This window comes from Scyliorhinus torazame, chromosome 26 (assembly GCF_047496885.1).
Source record: "Scyliorhinus torazame isolate Kashiwa2021f chromosome 26, sScyTor2.1, whole genome shotgun sequence".
In the NCBI taxonomy this organism is placed as follows: domain Eukaryota; kingdom Metazoa; phylum Chordata; class Chondrichthyes; order Carcharhiniformes; family Scyliorhinidae; genus Scyliorhinus; species Scyliorhinus torazame.
The window spans coordinates 14,726,497-14,742,242 of NC_092732.1; the positions used below are offsets into that span (position 1 = coordinate 14,726,497).

The window sequence follows — 15,746 nt, forward strand, 5'->3', positions numbered from 1 at the left end:
TTATTATTATTAAGTCGCAGACCCTTTTTAACACAGACAGTAGGTTTGCATTCCTTACAGAAGTAGGTCGTACTTTGAAATCATCAAGTGATCTGGAGACATTCGGTAGCATGCAGAGAGAGAGACCTAAATACACCTCCTTGGTTTGAATGCAGCTGTCCAACAGAAAAGGAAACTGAAACTCAGAATGTCCGAACAGTGGATATGTTTCTGTGAACATCAGATTGCAATTTTAGAGTAGTGAAGCGGTCTGTGTGAACTGCAGATTGCAATGCTAGAACAGTGGAGCTGTCTCTCTGAATAATAGATTGCAACTTTAGAACTTTGGGGCTGGCTCTGTGAATAATAGATTGCAATGATAGAAACGTTGTACTATCCCTGTGAATAACAGATTGCAATTCTAGAATATTGGTGTTGTCTGTGTGACGAACAGATTGCAATTTCAGAACATTGGAGCTCTCTCTGTGAACAAAAGATGCCTATGTCAGAACAGTGGACCGGTCCCTTTTGGCACCCGGTTGCAATGCAAAACATGGGAGCAGTCTCTGTGAACAAAACATTGAACTTTCGCTACAGTGTAGCTGTCCCTGCGGACAAGACATTGCAAAATCAGAACAGTGGAACAATTTATGTGATTGCAATGTTAGAACAGTGGAGCTCTCGCTGTGACCAACATATTGAAATATTACAACAGTGGAGCGGTTTCTGTAAATAATGGATTGCAATTTTAGAATTGTGGAACTGTCTCTGCAACGGTAAAACAGTGAAGAAGTCGCGGTGAACAGCAGATTGGATCTTTAGGTCAGTGTGGTTGTCTCTGAGAATAATAGATTGCAATGTTACAATAGTGGATCTCCCTGTGAGAGCAACAGATTGAGATATCAGAACAATGGATCAGTCCGTGCCAACAACAGATTGCAAAGTTAGAATAGTGGGGCTGTTTATGTGAATAATAGATTGCAATGTTAGAACAATGGAACTATCTGTTGAACAATAGATTGCAATATCAGAACAGTGGAGAATGTTCTGCCAATAATGGACTTCAATGTCAGAACAATGGAGTTGTCCATTGTATCCAAAACCTTCTGCACCTTCTCTCTGATAGTTTCGTAATCAGGGAAGCAGTGGAAATCCTTCAGAAGACCATATCGCAGAAACCACTTGGGACAGGTCACTCCCCAGCACCGCGCCACATGATAGGGAAATGAAATCAAACATCAACGTTTAACAGGTTTATAAACCTTTGAGGTAAATGGTCACTGCCAATTGACGGTAAAAATCTCGGGCCAGTGTCACAGATGACTTTGGAATTCTCACCAAACGCGGAAGACACCGATACATGCGGTCAATGAGAATGTGATTGTTGTACACTGTGGAGAGTAACATATTTCAGATAAACATTTGGCTGAAAGTAGGTGTTTAGTTAAAATTCCTTGGAATCACGACACTGACTGACAGCAAATCCAACTTTTTTACCAAGCTAGCTCGTGATGTAAACTAAGATAGGAAGAGTTTTTTCAATATAAAAAAGGAAAGAGAGAGGCAAAAATAGATATTGCGCCACTGGAAAATGTGGAGAAGTAATACTGGGAATCAAAGAAATGGCAGAGGAATTGAGTAGTGACTTTACATCTGTCTTCACGGTGGAAGACACCAGAGGGATGGAGAGCTCCAAGGAGAATCAGAGGACAGAGGTGAGTGCAGTGGCCATCACTAAGGAGAGGTTCTGTAGACACTGAAAGATTGAAAGATGGATTAACCACATGGATCGGAGCGACTACATCCCAACGTTCTAAAAGACACAGCTGAGGAGATTGTGGAGACATTGGTAGTGATCTTTCAGGAATCACTGGAGGCAGGGATGGTCACAGAGTACTTCAAAGTGGCTAATGTAACACCGCTGTTTAAGAAGGGAGCGAGGAGGAATACGGGAAACTCTCGGCTGGATCGCCTGACTTCGACCATTGGTAAGATTTTACAATCCATTGTTAAAGATGAGATCACAGAGTAATTGGAAGTGCATGGTAAAATAGGACTGAGTCAGAATGGCTTCGTTAAGGGGATGTGGGCTCTGCCATCTCCCCGGGCCTATAATCTGGAAAATATTCAATAATTTCCTCTCCTGGGGTCGTTGTCTCTGACAAAGAGTCATTGGATTCGAAACGTTCGCTTTTTTCTCCCCCTACAGTTGCTGCCAGACCTGCTGAGATTTTCCAGCATTTTCTCTTTCGCCGTTGTCCCTGACCTGCAATCATGTTTCTATTTCCATGCTTCTTAAGGGGCATAGAAACTCGACAGAGAGTGACATTTTCTTTTGCTTCTGAACGCGGACATCAAGCTTCTTGCCAAAGTGGTGGCTTTTCGGCTGGAACCTTTCCTCCCAAATATTACCGCGGTGGATCAGAAAGGTTCGTAATGGGTCATGAGTTGACGGGCAATATATGATCCCTGTTAAATGTTATCATTTCCCCCTCCGTGGTGCACGAACAGGAGGTGATGTCATCTCTTAATGCTGAAAAGAGTGGGAGTTTTATTCGAGGTTCTTGTAAGTTTGGTTTTAAGCACTAATTCATTTCATGGAATCTTTCTCGGCCTTTTGGCTAAGATCAGTATAGTATCTGCTCTGCCTCTTGGCTCAGATCTGGTATGTCTCACTTGATTGAAATATGAATTGCATTCAATTTGAATTTAAATTGATTTTTCGAGCAGGCCAGAGGCTCGGATAGGGGTTCGCCTCTGTCACACTCTGAGCCCTGGCTTTGTAACTCCGAAAAAGTGATATAAATATGTAAAATATATTTCGCGGGTTCGTCTATAGCATTAACCCTTCCCCCCATTCCCAGTGTTCATCCACACGCCTTTATCTCTAATTACCTTCCTCTGTGTCGTGGTATCATAGAATCATAGAACGTACAGTGCAGAAGGAAATCTGCACAGGCTCTTGGAAAGAGCACCCTCCTTAAGCCCACACCTCGATCCAACCCCCTTAACCCGGTAGCCCCACCTCAACTTTTTCGTCACTCAAGGAACCTTTTTCATTGCCAATCCACCTAACCTGCACATCTTTGGACTGTGGGAGGAAACCGGAGCACCCGAAGGAAACCCACGCAGACACGGGGACGACGTGCAAACTCCGCACAGACAGTGACCCAAGCCGGGAATCGAACCTGGGGCGCTGGAGCTGTGATGCAACTGTGCTAACCACTGTGCTGCCCTCATATGAGGCAGGGTTGTGCACTGTCCACACTCCTGTTTGCTCTGTCAATTGAGACGCTCGGGGAGGTGAGGTGCATTGGGTGTCGCTTTATAAAGATCCAGGCCCCTCCACAGAAACATTATGAAGTCGCTGAACACGTTTGGCTCCTTCTCCGGGTATACATTGAACTTAGGCAAGAGTGAATGTTTCCAGGTTATTATCGCTGGGAGGCGAGCCGAACCAGGGATGTGACCTTTTCGCCTTACTCAGACAATCTTCCACGTACTGAGGGTCCGGGTGGCCCAGAACATGTCCTAAATTCATGTTAAATTACACCAGTCTGGTTAACAGTATCAAAGCAGATTTGCAGAGGTGGAACAAGCTCCCCCTCTCCTTGGCGTGCAGCATTCAAACTATCAAAATTGGCGTGCTGCTCAACTTTTATTTTGTGTTCAGTGTCCCCACATTTTTCTTCCCAAACCATTTATTGTGAACGTCAGCAAACCTATATCGTCTTTTATTTGATCGAGTAAGACTCCTCGAATCCATCGTGTTCTGTTCCAGAATGACATCCAGCTGGCGGGCCTGGCTCTCCCCAATTTATTACTTTTGGGGGGGCAGCTATCATTCAAAAATATTGTTGTGGTTTAGCGATAATTTGGTGACAAATATAAATTCGTCCCTTCACTACATCTATTCTTGGCGTAATAGTTCCTGCACTGTTGCCTTTTTCGCCTGATAGATTTTTCTCAAGTCGAGGGATAGTCTCCTCCCTTAGAATTGGGCTATCACTTGAAGATCCGTTCCTGGTCTTCATTGGCCCCTACATCCCATAATAACCTATTTCTATCTGATGTGTTGGACTCAACATTTAAATCGAAGGAGATGAAGTTTCCTGAACGGTTTGGGGAACTGTTTCTGGAGGAGAGGTTTGCCAGTTTTACAAAGGTAGCTGAGAAATACCATCTGCCAAATTCCAGTCTTTTTAAGTATATTCACGTTCCAGATTGTTCACATAAATCTTTTTCTTCATTTCCTTTGGCGCCACCTATATCGCTGACGAAGGAGGTTCTGCCTCTGGCTCGAATGATAAGGTTTTATTTCGGACCTACATGGTTTGGATTTGGATTTGCTTATTGTCACTTGTACCGAGGGAGGGAAAATGACAATGGTCACAGTGAAAAGTATTTTTATGCGAGCATCTCGAACAGATCATTCAGTACATGAAAGGAAAATACATAATCGGGCAACACAAGATATATTATGTAAATACCGAGACACCGGCATTGGGTGAAGCATACAGCAGTGTAGTACTACTCAGGTCAGTCCATTAGAGGGTCGTTTCGGAGTCTGGTAACAGCGGGAAAGGCGTTGTTTTCGAATATGTTCGTGCGTGTTCTCAGACTTTTCTATCTCATGAAGCTGTATTGAGTGGTGTGAGGGAGAAATGCGAATCTGAACTGGGTCCCAGTTCACTGGTGAGATGTGGAGTAAAGCTCTTCACAAGGGTCAACTCCATGTCTTCATATATTCAGCTGAGCCTATTTCAGTTTAAGGTACAGTTTAGGACTCCGTGACTGGGTCGAGAATGAGTGGCTTCTTCCCAGGTGTGGAGGATAAGTGTGAGCATTGTTATCTTGGGCAGGCGAACCATACTCATATGTTCTGCTCCTGCCCCAAAGTTGTAGTCTTCTGAGCTTTCTTACTTCATAGAATGTCAGAAATACTCCACGTAGATGTGAATCCGTGTGCGCTGTTGGCCATATTTGTGTGTCGGAATCATTGGTTATACAGTCTGGGGTAAAAGTGGAAGATCATACCTTTGCATTTTGATAGCGCGGAGGCGGATATTGCTTTTTATCATGGAATTTAGAGTGCAAAAGGAGGCGATTCGGCCCGTCGAGTATGCATCGGCCCTTGGAAAGAGCACTCTCCCTGAGCCCACAGCTCTATCCTATCTCCGTAACCCACTAACCCCACCTAACCTTTTGGACACGAGGGGGCAATTTGGAATGACCAATCCACCAACACTGCACAAATGTAGGCTGTGGGAGGAAACGCGAGTACCTGGATGACCCACCCAGACACAGGGAGAACGTGAAAACTCCACAAAGACAGCACCCGAGGCCGGAATTGAATCCGGGCTCTGGAGCTGTTAGGCAGCAGTGTTAACCACGGGGCCACCGTGCCACCCCATTCCTCTGGGTTGGTGGCGCCCCATTCGATCCAGTGCCTCTGCTTAACTGGGTGCCTTAACCAACTTTCAACATTTGGAGAAGGTCAATTTCACCCTCATGGGATCGGTGCCGAGGTTCTATCTGGGATGGCAAACATTTATTTCATTACTAAGGAGGTTGTCAACTCTCTATCTATCTATCTCCCCATTTATCTACCATCTATCTATCTATCTATCTATGTATCTATCTATCTATCCATCTATCTATCGCTCTATCTATCCATCTATCTATCTATCTATCTTTCTATCTATCTATCTATCTATCTGTCTATCTATGTATCTATATGCATATCTATCTATCTATTGATCTATCTGTGTATCTATCAATCTATCGATCTATCGAAATATCTATCTATCTATCGCTCTATCTATCCATCGATCTATCTATCTGTCCATCTATCTATCTATCTATCTATCTATCTATCTATCTGTCTATCTATGTATCTCTATGCATATCTATCTATCTATTGATCTATCTGTGTATCTATCTATCTGTCAATGGGCAGCACGGTGGCACAGTGGTTTGCACAGTTGTTTCACAGCTCCAGGGTACCAGGTTCGATTCCTGGCTTCGGTCACCGGCTGTGCGGAGTCTGCACGTCCTCCACGTGTCTCCGTGGGCTCCCTCCGGGTTCTCTGATTTCCTCCCACAGTCCAAAGATGTGCGGGCTAGGTGGATTGGCCATGCTAAATTGGCCTTAATGTTCAAAAAGTTAAGTTGGGTTACGGGATAGGGCGGAGGTGTGGACTTCAGTAGGGTGCTCTTTGCAAGGGCCTGCAGACTTGATGGACCAAATGGCCTCCTTCTGCACTGTAAATTCCATGATTCTATCGATCTATCCATCTCTCTCTCTCTCTCTGTCCATTTATCTCCGTGAATCTGTCAACCTCAATCTGTCCTTCTTTCCCTATCCATCCACCCATTTCCTTCCGCCTATCCATCTATTGTATCGACAAAGTGACCTCCAGTGCCCATATCGGTTGTGTTAGGTCTCCTTGAACGTTACAGGCAAAATACTTGGGTTAAACGGTTCATTCACAAACAAACTGATAGGATATAAATATATCTGAGTTTGCATGGTGCGTGGAAAACAGTTTGTACAATACAATTAAACTGCGAAAATGGATGGTAAACAAATCTGGACACTTTCAGACTTTTACTGTATGTCAATGAAAGATAATAATTTTCCAGACGACATTGCTGCTAAAAGCGAAAATGCAGGTTTTTAAAAATATTGTTTTCATTCCATGTGGGTTTTGCCAGCGAGGCCAGCATTTACTGTCCTCTCCATTGTCCCCTAGTGAAGGTTGGACTCTGCCTTCATCTGAAATACTGAGGCCCCCTATTTTTATTATTGCATTGATACCAGTCAGATGTCTGCAATATTCTTTCACTACTCAATTTAGGGTCAAACATAATGTTCTTGTTCTGCTGGCGGATGCACATACAACCACGGAAGGACGGCTGGCTTCCTTCCTTTGAGAACCTTTCTTGCCTGTAGTTTATCAGCCACCATTACAAAATCTAGCTGCTAATAACAACTTAACAAATTCATTAACATTCACTTTTATCAAATGTCGTAATGTTATTTCCACCCTAGTCTGCAAGCAATTAGCGTGGAGATTTCCGTTGATAAGATGGTACAATGAGCACTGTTGAGCAATGAGTACAATTGTCCTGAATGGACTCCAATGTAATAATTTAGTGATGAATGGTAACCCCAGCATGTTAGCACAACGGAAGCGGGTTGTGCAAGTCAATTATCAGTCCAAGAATCTCGAATAGAATCATAGAATACCTATAGTGCAGAAGGAGGCCAGTGAGTCTGCAACAAGCCTCTGAAAGAACACCCTATCACCTGAACCCAGTAACCCCACATCGCATTTGGAACAGCAAGGGACAATTTAGCATGGTCCATCCAGCTAATATATACATCTTGGACTGTGGGAGGAAAGCGGAGCGCTCAGTGGAAATCCACATTGACACGGAAAGAACGTACAAACTCCACTCAGACAGTCTCCCAAGGCTGGCATTGTACGCAGGTCCCGGGCGCCGTGAGGCAGTAATGCTAATTACCGTGCCACGTGCCTTCCGGTGACTCTTCAGGCGTTCTTCAGGGTATTGTCCTCGGCCCAACCATTTTTAGTGATTTCATGAGTGACATCATTACGTCAGAACGAAGTGGGACCAGTGTTGATGATTGAATGCTGTTCAGCACCATTCCCAACCCCAATCTTGGCCTGGAGTAACCACAAACACGCCCGGCAACGAGAATCTACAACAAGAGATTAACTATCCAGTGCCTCTTGACAGTCAAAGAACAAAGAACAAAGAAAAGTACAGCACAGGAACAGAACCTTCGGCCCTCCAAGCCCGAGCCGATCATGCTGCCCGTCTAAACTACAATCTTCTACACTTCCTGGGTCCGTATCCCTCTCTTCCCATCATATTCATGTATTTGTCAAGATGCCCTTTAAATGTCACTATCGTCCCTGCTTCCACCACCTCCTCCGGCCACGAGTTCCAGGCACCCACTGCCCTCTGTGTAAAAAACTTGCCTCGTACATCTACTGTAAACCTTGCCCCTCGCACCTTAAACCTATGTCCCCTAGTAATTGACCCCTCTACCCTGGGGAAAAGCCTCTGAATATCCACTTTCTGTATGCCCCTCATAATTTTGTAGACATCTATCAGGTCGCCCCTCAACCTCCATCGTTCCAGTGAGAACAAACCGAGTTTATTCAACCGCTCCTCATAGCTAATGCCCTCCATACCAGGCAACATTCTGGCAAATCTCTTCTGCACCCTCTCTAAAGCCTCCACATCCTTCTGGTAGTGTGGCGACCAGAATAGAACAATATACTCCAAGTGTGGCCTAACTAAGGTTCTATACAGCTGCAACATGACTTGTCAATTCTTATACTCAATGCCCCAGCCAATGAAGGCAAGCATGCCGTACGCCTTCTTGACTACCTTCTCCACCTGTGTTGCCCCTTTCAGTAACCTGTGGACCTGTACACCTAGATCTCTCTGACTTTCAAAACTCCTGAGGGTTCTACCATTGACTGTATATTTCCTACTTGCATTTGACATTCAAAAATGCATTACCTCACATTTGTCCGGATTAACCTCCATTTGCCATCTCTCCGCCCATGTCTCCAAACAATCTAAATCCTGCTGTATCCTCTGACAGTCCTCGTCGCTATCCGCATTTCCACCAACCTTTGTGTCGTCTGCAAACTTACTAATCAGACCAGTTACATTTTCCTCCAAATCATTTATATATACTACAAACAGCAAAGGTCCCAGCACTTATCCCTGCGGAACACCACTAGTCACAGCCGTCCAATTAGAAAAGCGTCCTCCCATTGCTACTCCCTGCCTTCTATGACCTCGCCACTTCTGTATCCACCTTGCCAGCTCACCCCTGATCCCGTGTGACTTCACCTTTTGTACTAATCTACCATGAGGGACCTTGTTAAAGGCCTTACTGAAGTCCATATAGACAACATCCACTGCCCTACCTGCATGAATCATCTTTGTGACCTCTTCGAAAAACTCTAGCAAGTTAGCGAGACACGACCTCCCCTTCACAAAACCATGCTGCCTCTCACTAATACGTCCATTTGCTTCCAAATGGGAGTAGATCCTGTCTCGAAGAATTCTCTCAAGTAATTTCCCTACCACTGACGTAAGGCTCACCGGTCTGTAGTTCCCGGGATTATCCTTGCTACCCTTATTAAATAAAGGAACAAAATTGGCTGTTCTCCAGTCTTCCGGGACATCACCTGAAGACAGTGAGGATCCAAAGATTTCTGTCACGGCCTCAGCAATTTCCTCTCTAGCCTCCTACAGTATTCTGGGGTAGATCCCATCAGGCCCTGGGGACTTATCTACCTTAATATTTTTTAAGACGCCCAACCCCTCGTCATTTTGGATCTCAATGTGACCCAGGCTATCTACACACCTTTCTCCAGACTTAACATCCACCAATTCCTTATCTTTGGTGAATACTGATGCAAAGTTTTCGTTTCGTATCTCGCCCATTTCCTCTGTATCCAGAAATGGATTCCCATGCCTATCCTTCAGTGGGCCAACCCTTTCCCTGGCTACCCTCTTGCTTTTTATGTACGTGTAAAAAGCCTTGGGATTTTCATCAACCCTATTTGCCAATGACATTTTGTGGCCCCTTCAAGCCCTCCTGACTCCTTGCTTATGTTCCTTCCTACTCTCCTTATATTCCACACAGGATTCGTCTGTTCCCAGCCTTTTAGCCCTAACAAATGCCTTCTTTTCAATGGCATTACTCCCACCGCTGAACTCACCCCCCCCTCTCGTCCCCCCTTCCCAATATCCGATGTTCCTTTATTAATTCTTAAGTCTGGGTGTCGCTGGGCGAGCCATAATTTTATGAATTATGAAAATGGTTTCATATTCACCCTTCAACCCAGATTTAGATAGAATTGAACTCGGAAACTCACAACCAGGCAGAGTGGGATTGGAATATAAGTCCAAATCGGCTCTTTTTATTACTGGTACAGAGACAATACCATCAAATCATCATCACCTCTACGTCCTAGAACCGAACTGACCATCTAAGGCAGGCAGTAACACTGACATTTATTAATGTGGAGAGGTGTAAGGGAGGATAGATAATTACAAAGTACATGGTGAGATAAAGTGGTAGACTGGGGGGGGGGGGGGGGGGAAGGCACATTGTTGGATTGGTGCTCGAAATCATAGACAAAAAAAGCCACTTCAGTGAAATTGCAAATCACACAGAGAGCGTAGACAATTAACCCTGGGATAGGGACACAAAGATTAGGATTGCATATCTAAACGAAGTGAACATTCCAAGGGATATCCGTTGAACAATATAAAATCATGAGTTTACTGATGAGTGTCAGGACAGCAGCACACAATTGCTGTCAGAATAAGCACTCCAATTTTCATTCCTAATCCATCGGTTCAGTATTGCCCATTCTGTAGAATTTTGCAATTTAAACACGGCATGGAGAATATTGCATCATAATCCAGTTTCTATTTTTAAGACGCCTGTTTTGGTAATACTTTATCCATCTCATTGCTCCCATAACTATTACGCAGCATGTAAATACAAAGTCTGGGGCAGTGAATCTAGTCAATGTTGAGTTGAGGTCGAGTGAAACTGCACTGTACGAGGGGAAATGCATCTTCCAGTTGAAAATTTCCAGAAAATGTACGATATGATGATTGCGGTGATTGGTATTCCTGGTAAGTGACTTTAACCATCAAAATCCTTTGATGCTGTGTTTGGGCTCGTCGCTGGTTTTCGTCGTGTTGCAAACTAGCCATGTCAACCTAATGTTGACGGTTATACAGACACACGACAGGTAAGGTATTTCTGCAGGTCAAGCATTGTAAATTATCTCAGCGTCTTTAATCAGGTCTCTCGACTGACGGGAATATAATGCTTGCTCACAACGCACATGTGGGATCATTACTAAAGCTTTGCCTGTGGACCTGGGATATAATTATCTCGAGGGGAACTTTATGAAAAGGCTGCCTGACTGGACGGGTTAGCAAAATGGTCTTTATCAGCCGCATAGTAGACGTAAGACCATAAGAACATAAGAACTCGGAGCAGGAGTAGGCCATCTGGTCCCTCGAGCCTGCTCCGCCATTCAATGACATCATGGCTGATCTTTTGTGGACTATATTTATCTTAATAACATTTAATGAAAGAGCCTCAACTGCTTCACTGGGAGAGGAATTCGAAAGATTCACAACCCATTGGGTGAAGAAGTTCCTCCTAATCTCAGTCCCAAATCTTCTTCCCCTTATATTGAGGCTATGCCCCCTAGTTCTGCTTTCACCCGCCAGTGGAAACAACCTGCCCGCATCTACCCTATCAATCCCCTTCATAATGTAAAATGTTTCTCTAAGATCCCCCCTCATCATTCTAAATTCCAACGAGTACAGTCCCAGTCTACTCAACCTCTCCTCGTAATCCAACCCCTTCAGCTCTGGGATTAACCTAGTGAATCTGCTCTGCACACCCCTCAGCGCCAGTACGTCCTTTCTCAGGTAAGGAGACCAAAACTGATCACAATACTCCAGGTGTGGCCTCAGTAACACCTTATACAATTGCAGCATAACCTCCCGAGTCTTAACTCCATCCCTCAAGCAATGAAGGATAAAATTCCATTTGCCTTCTTAATCACCTGTTGCATCTGTAAACCAACTTTTTGCGACTCATGCACTAGCACGCCCAGGTCTCTCTGCACAGCAGCATATTTTAATATTTTATCATTTAAATAAGAATCCCTTTTGCTGTTATTCCCACCTAAATGGATAATCTCACATTTGTCAACATTGTATTCCATTTTCCACATCCTAGCCCATTCACTTAACCTATCCAAATCCATCTGCAGACTTCCAGTATCCTCTGCACTTTTTGCTTTACCGCATCGCCATATCATCTCCTGTTTCCGCGCTCGGTCACTTCACCAGCATCAACCTCGTGCCTCAATATGTTCTGAATGGTCACCAGACTAAAACATTCCAACAAAGGAAACGTTCCCCAGTTTTGTTTTCTTCTATTTGGACGTATTAGTGACTCTCTGCTCGGGAGAACCTTCCATTTCGAACACATCACAATCCCAAATCCTTCAACGTTTCTCCGATAAAAAACTAAGGTATTTCTAACCCCCTTTTTTCATTGGTCGCTCGTTCATTGAAACGAGTTGTGGACTCTGATGTGTTTTTTTCCATAGGGTTTCAATCTCTAATTTCTTCCTCTTTTTTGCACCTTCTCGGATGTCTCGACCTCGTTTTCAACATTTAAGACGTGAGCAATTTAACACCATACCTCACATTTTCCAACTATTTTTTGTGAGCGTTCTTCGGAGTCTCGGCCCTGCCTCCCCAGTACTGAAACAATTCTGGGAATTGATTGCAAAAGTAGGGATGTAATGCTTCAATTGTAAAGGACATTTGTGAGCCCACTTTTGCAGTACAGTGTACAGTATTGGGGCCCTTATTTCAGGAAAGATATAAATGCGTTCGAAGCAGTTCAGTTTTCCCGGACTAATTTCAGGAAGAAGCGGATTGTTTTTTGAAGAATAGTTGGAGAAGTGAGGCGAGTATCCGCTACAGTTTAGAAGAGTGAAACGCGATTTGTTGGAAACCCTTAAGATCCTGAGCGGGTTAATGGCAGCCAAAGAGAAAATGCTGGAAAATCTCAGCAGGTCTGACAGCATCTGTCGGGAGAGAAGACAGCTCACGTTTAGAGTCGAGATAACTCTTTGTCAAAGCAACAGACAGAGAAAGTGAGAAATATTTATACTGTGGAGTGAAAATGAAAGATGAGTCATAGCCACAGAAGCCCAGGGAAAGGGGGCTGCTAGTAGTCTCAGAAACTAAGGGGAAAGAGAGCTAATGGCAGTCCCCAGAGAGAACAAAAGGTGTGAAAATCCAAACACCAGATAAAATAACATCAGAGGGTAAACTGTGACAGATGTAGATGTGAGGGAGCGGGAGGGGATAACAAAGGGGTGAAAGGTAATGGAAAGGCGGATAAGATGGGGGGGGGGAGGAGGGGGAGGGGTGGTAATTATATATAAAGAAAGACAGGAGAGAAAGAAATGTTAAGACAGTTCAATTGAAATGGGATGAAAACAAATGGGTCGAAGATGTGTAGAGCTAATAATCTAAGTTGTTGAATTCGATGTTGAGAACGGAAGGCTGCAGCGTGCCCTCCCGGTAGATGATATGTTGTTCCTCCAATTTGCATTCGGCACATCAAGCCTGCACCAACACTGTAGAAATACCACCCGATTTAGGCCCAATCCGTCACCCTGTAACCACACCATAAGGGACAAGTTAGCATAACCACTCCACCTCACCTGCACCTGTGCGAGGAAACCGGAGCATCCGGAGGAAACGTGTGCAGCCATGGTGAGAAAGTCGGAATTGAACCTGGAGGCATCCGGCGATGGGGTGTACTGATCGGAAGCGCGAAATGTGCTCCTCCACCGAAGAACCTGAAATTAGGCTCTTTTACCACAAATAGCTCACTTGAAAGTAGAAAAGACATCCCCACACCCTCTACATTGGAATGCAAGGAGCAGTGCCGAGCAACAATAGTTCCAAAAGCCGAAATGCAACAAGGCAGGAGAAGTGAGTGAAATAAACGGCGGACCCACGAGCTCTAAGAAGCCATAAAGACTAACATAAAATCTGCGGTGAGGGTAGAGGTCACGGAGGTTTCGGCCACCGTGCAGGTGGCGCTGGACAAGGCAGGGAGGTCAAGGGGAACAGCATCCCAGAAGTGGAAAGGGCGTCAACAGGCCAGAGCGAGCGGATCTTTGCCCGAGAGACAGAGATAGCAAAGGTGGAGGCACCCCAAGGAAGCCTAAAGGGGAAGATAGAGGTCCAGGAGACATGGGCGCAGTGTCAAAATATGAGCAGAGTGGCCCTGCTAGAGGGAAACTAAGGCAGGAAACACTTACTGCATGAGCCATATGCTGGGGAACCTGGTGCGAAGGGACAGCTTCCCCAACCCGCCAGAGATAGGCAGAGCCCACAGGTCGCTCCAGCAGAAACCAACGGCCAGGGGAGGCCGCCATGGGCTATAATCGCAAAATGCACCGGTACCAGGACTAGGAAAGTGTCCTGCACTCGACCAGACAAACAAAGGTCTGCAACTGTGAAGGACACCGGATTAGGATATATCACGACACTGGGGCAGACCTAGCAAAAAGCCTGGCGAAATTCAACAGGGCCAAAGCGGCCCTGTACACTTAATGTGAAATTTGGGATGCTGTATTCGGCAAGATGTGGGTCATCTTTCAAGCCAAGGGACTTCATGGGAGGAGTGATGGTATTTGACTGTTTACAGGGCTCACGGGCCGACAGATCAAACCCCAAATAGGGAATATCTCAAACATGACGAAGTATCTGAGTTGATGGAGGGGACGGGGAATGTTGTTCCTTGGGGAACGGTTGTTCACAACCCAGCAGAGAATGAGTTGTGTTGTTGTCATTGGTACAGAAGGTATACTCACGCATTGATTGTTTTTGTGCTGGGGAAAACGGTCATTGAGCACGCTCCACATTACATGGGTGTGAGATTGGACATGGATCGTGCCCAGCGCCCTCCATTGTGATTGGAGGCGGCCCTCCTTGCCAACCAGGCCTTTTGTGAGAAAATATCACAGGCCACAGACTGGTATGTTACCAATAACCAGAAGAGGGAGGACTGACCATCCACGTTCTGGGAAGTACTGAAGGTTGTGACCAGGGCTGAGATTATCGCTTGTAAATCAGGCAGAGATAGGCGGGAGAGGCGGCGAGGTAAAAACTGGTCGATTCCACACGAGAGGTGGAGTGGTGATATTGTGAGGCTCCGGCGAATAAAGTTTCTGGAATAGAGGAAAAAGCTACAAGTGGTGCGCCATGGTGGCACAATGGTTAGCACTGCTGCCTTCCAGCGCCAGGGATCCGGGTTCACTTCCGGCCTCGGGTAACTGTGGAGTTTACACTTTCTCCCTGTGTCTGCGTGGGTTGCCGACGCTTGCTCCGGTTTCCTCCCACATTCCATAAATGTGTACATTGGGTGAATTGGCTAAATTGTCCCTCCGTGTCCAATGATAGGTTCAAGGGTTGTGGGAATAGGGCGGGAAAGTGGCGTTGTGTGTAATACTCCTTCAGAGGCTCGGTACAGGCTCGTTGGGCAGAATGGTATCCTCCTAGACTGTCGGGGTTTTATGGACTTTGACCTGCTCACCACTCGGAAGGCACTGCTTCAACTCAGCCAGTCACGGGGCACCTTCTATGAACACTGAAACAATGCCAGCCGACTGCTGTCTCGCCAGCTGAGAAAGCAGGCAGCCATGAGGGACATAGAGCAGATTGGGGGCAACAACGGAAGACTAATAACCAAGCCAGAAAATGTTAACGATGCATTCCAGGCCTTCTACCGGGGCCTGTATACCTCGGAAGATGACTCGACGTTGAACCCGTTCCTCGATTGACTGGACATGCCAGTCATGGGGGAAGATAGAATCCGGAGGCTGGATGCACCATTAGAATTGGGAGCGCTCATGCAGAGCATCGACTCCAAGTGGTGGGGAAGGCCCGGGACCAGATGAATTCCCGGCAGACTTCAGACACAATCTGTGCCGCCACTGGCCCGCACTTGCAGGAGATGCCCACAGACTCGCCAGAAAGGGGCACCCCTACTCCAGCGCTAGCACACGCCTCAATCTCTTTGATACCCAAGAAAGACCGAGGCCGACTGAATTCCCGCCCGACAGGCCCATATGTCTGTT

At 45.6% G+C, this 15,746-nt stretch overlaps 1 non-coding gene across 1 annotated transcript; it reads left to right on the plus strand.

Annotated features, from left to right (window-relative positions):
* The first annotated feature begins 2,580 nt into the window (after positions 1 to 2,580).
* Positions 2,581 to 2,770, plus strand: LOC140403085 (U2 spliceosomal RNA). Its single transcript, XR_011938250.1, has one exon. It is a non-coding gene; the product is annotated as a U2 spliceosomal RNA (small nuclear RNA).
* The last annotated feature ends 12,976 nt before the right edge of the window (positions 2,771 to 15,746 follow it).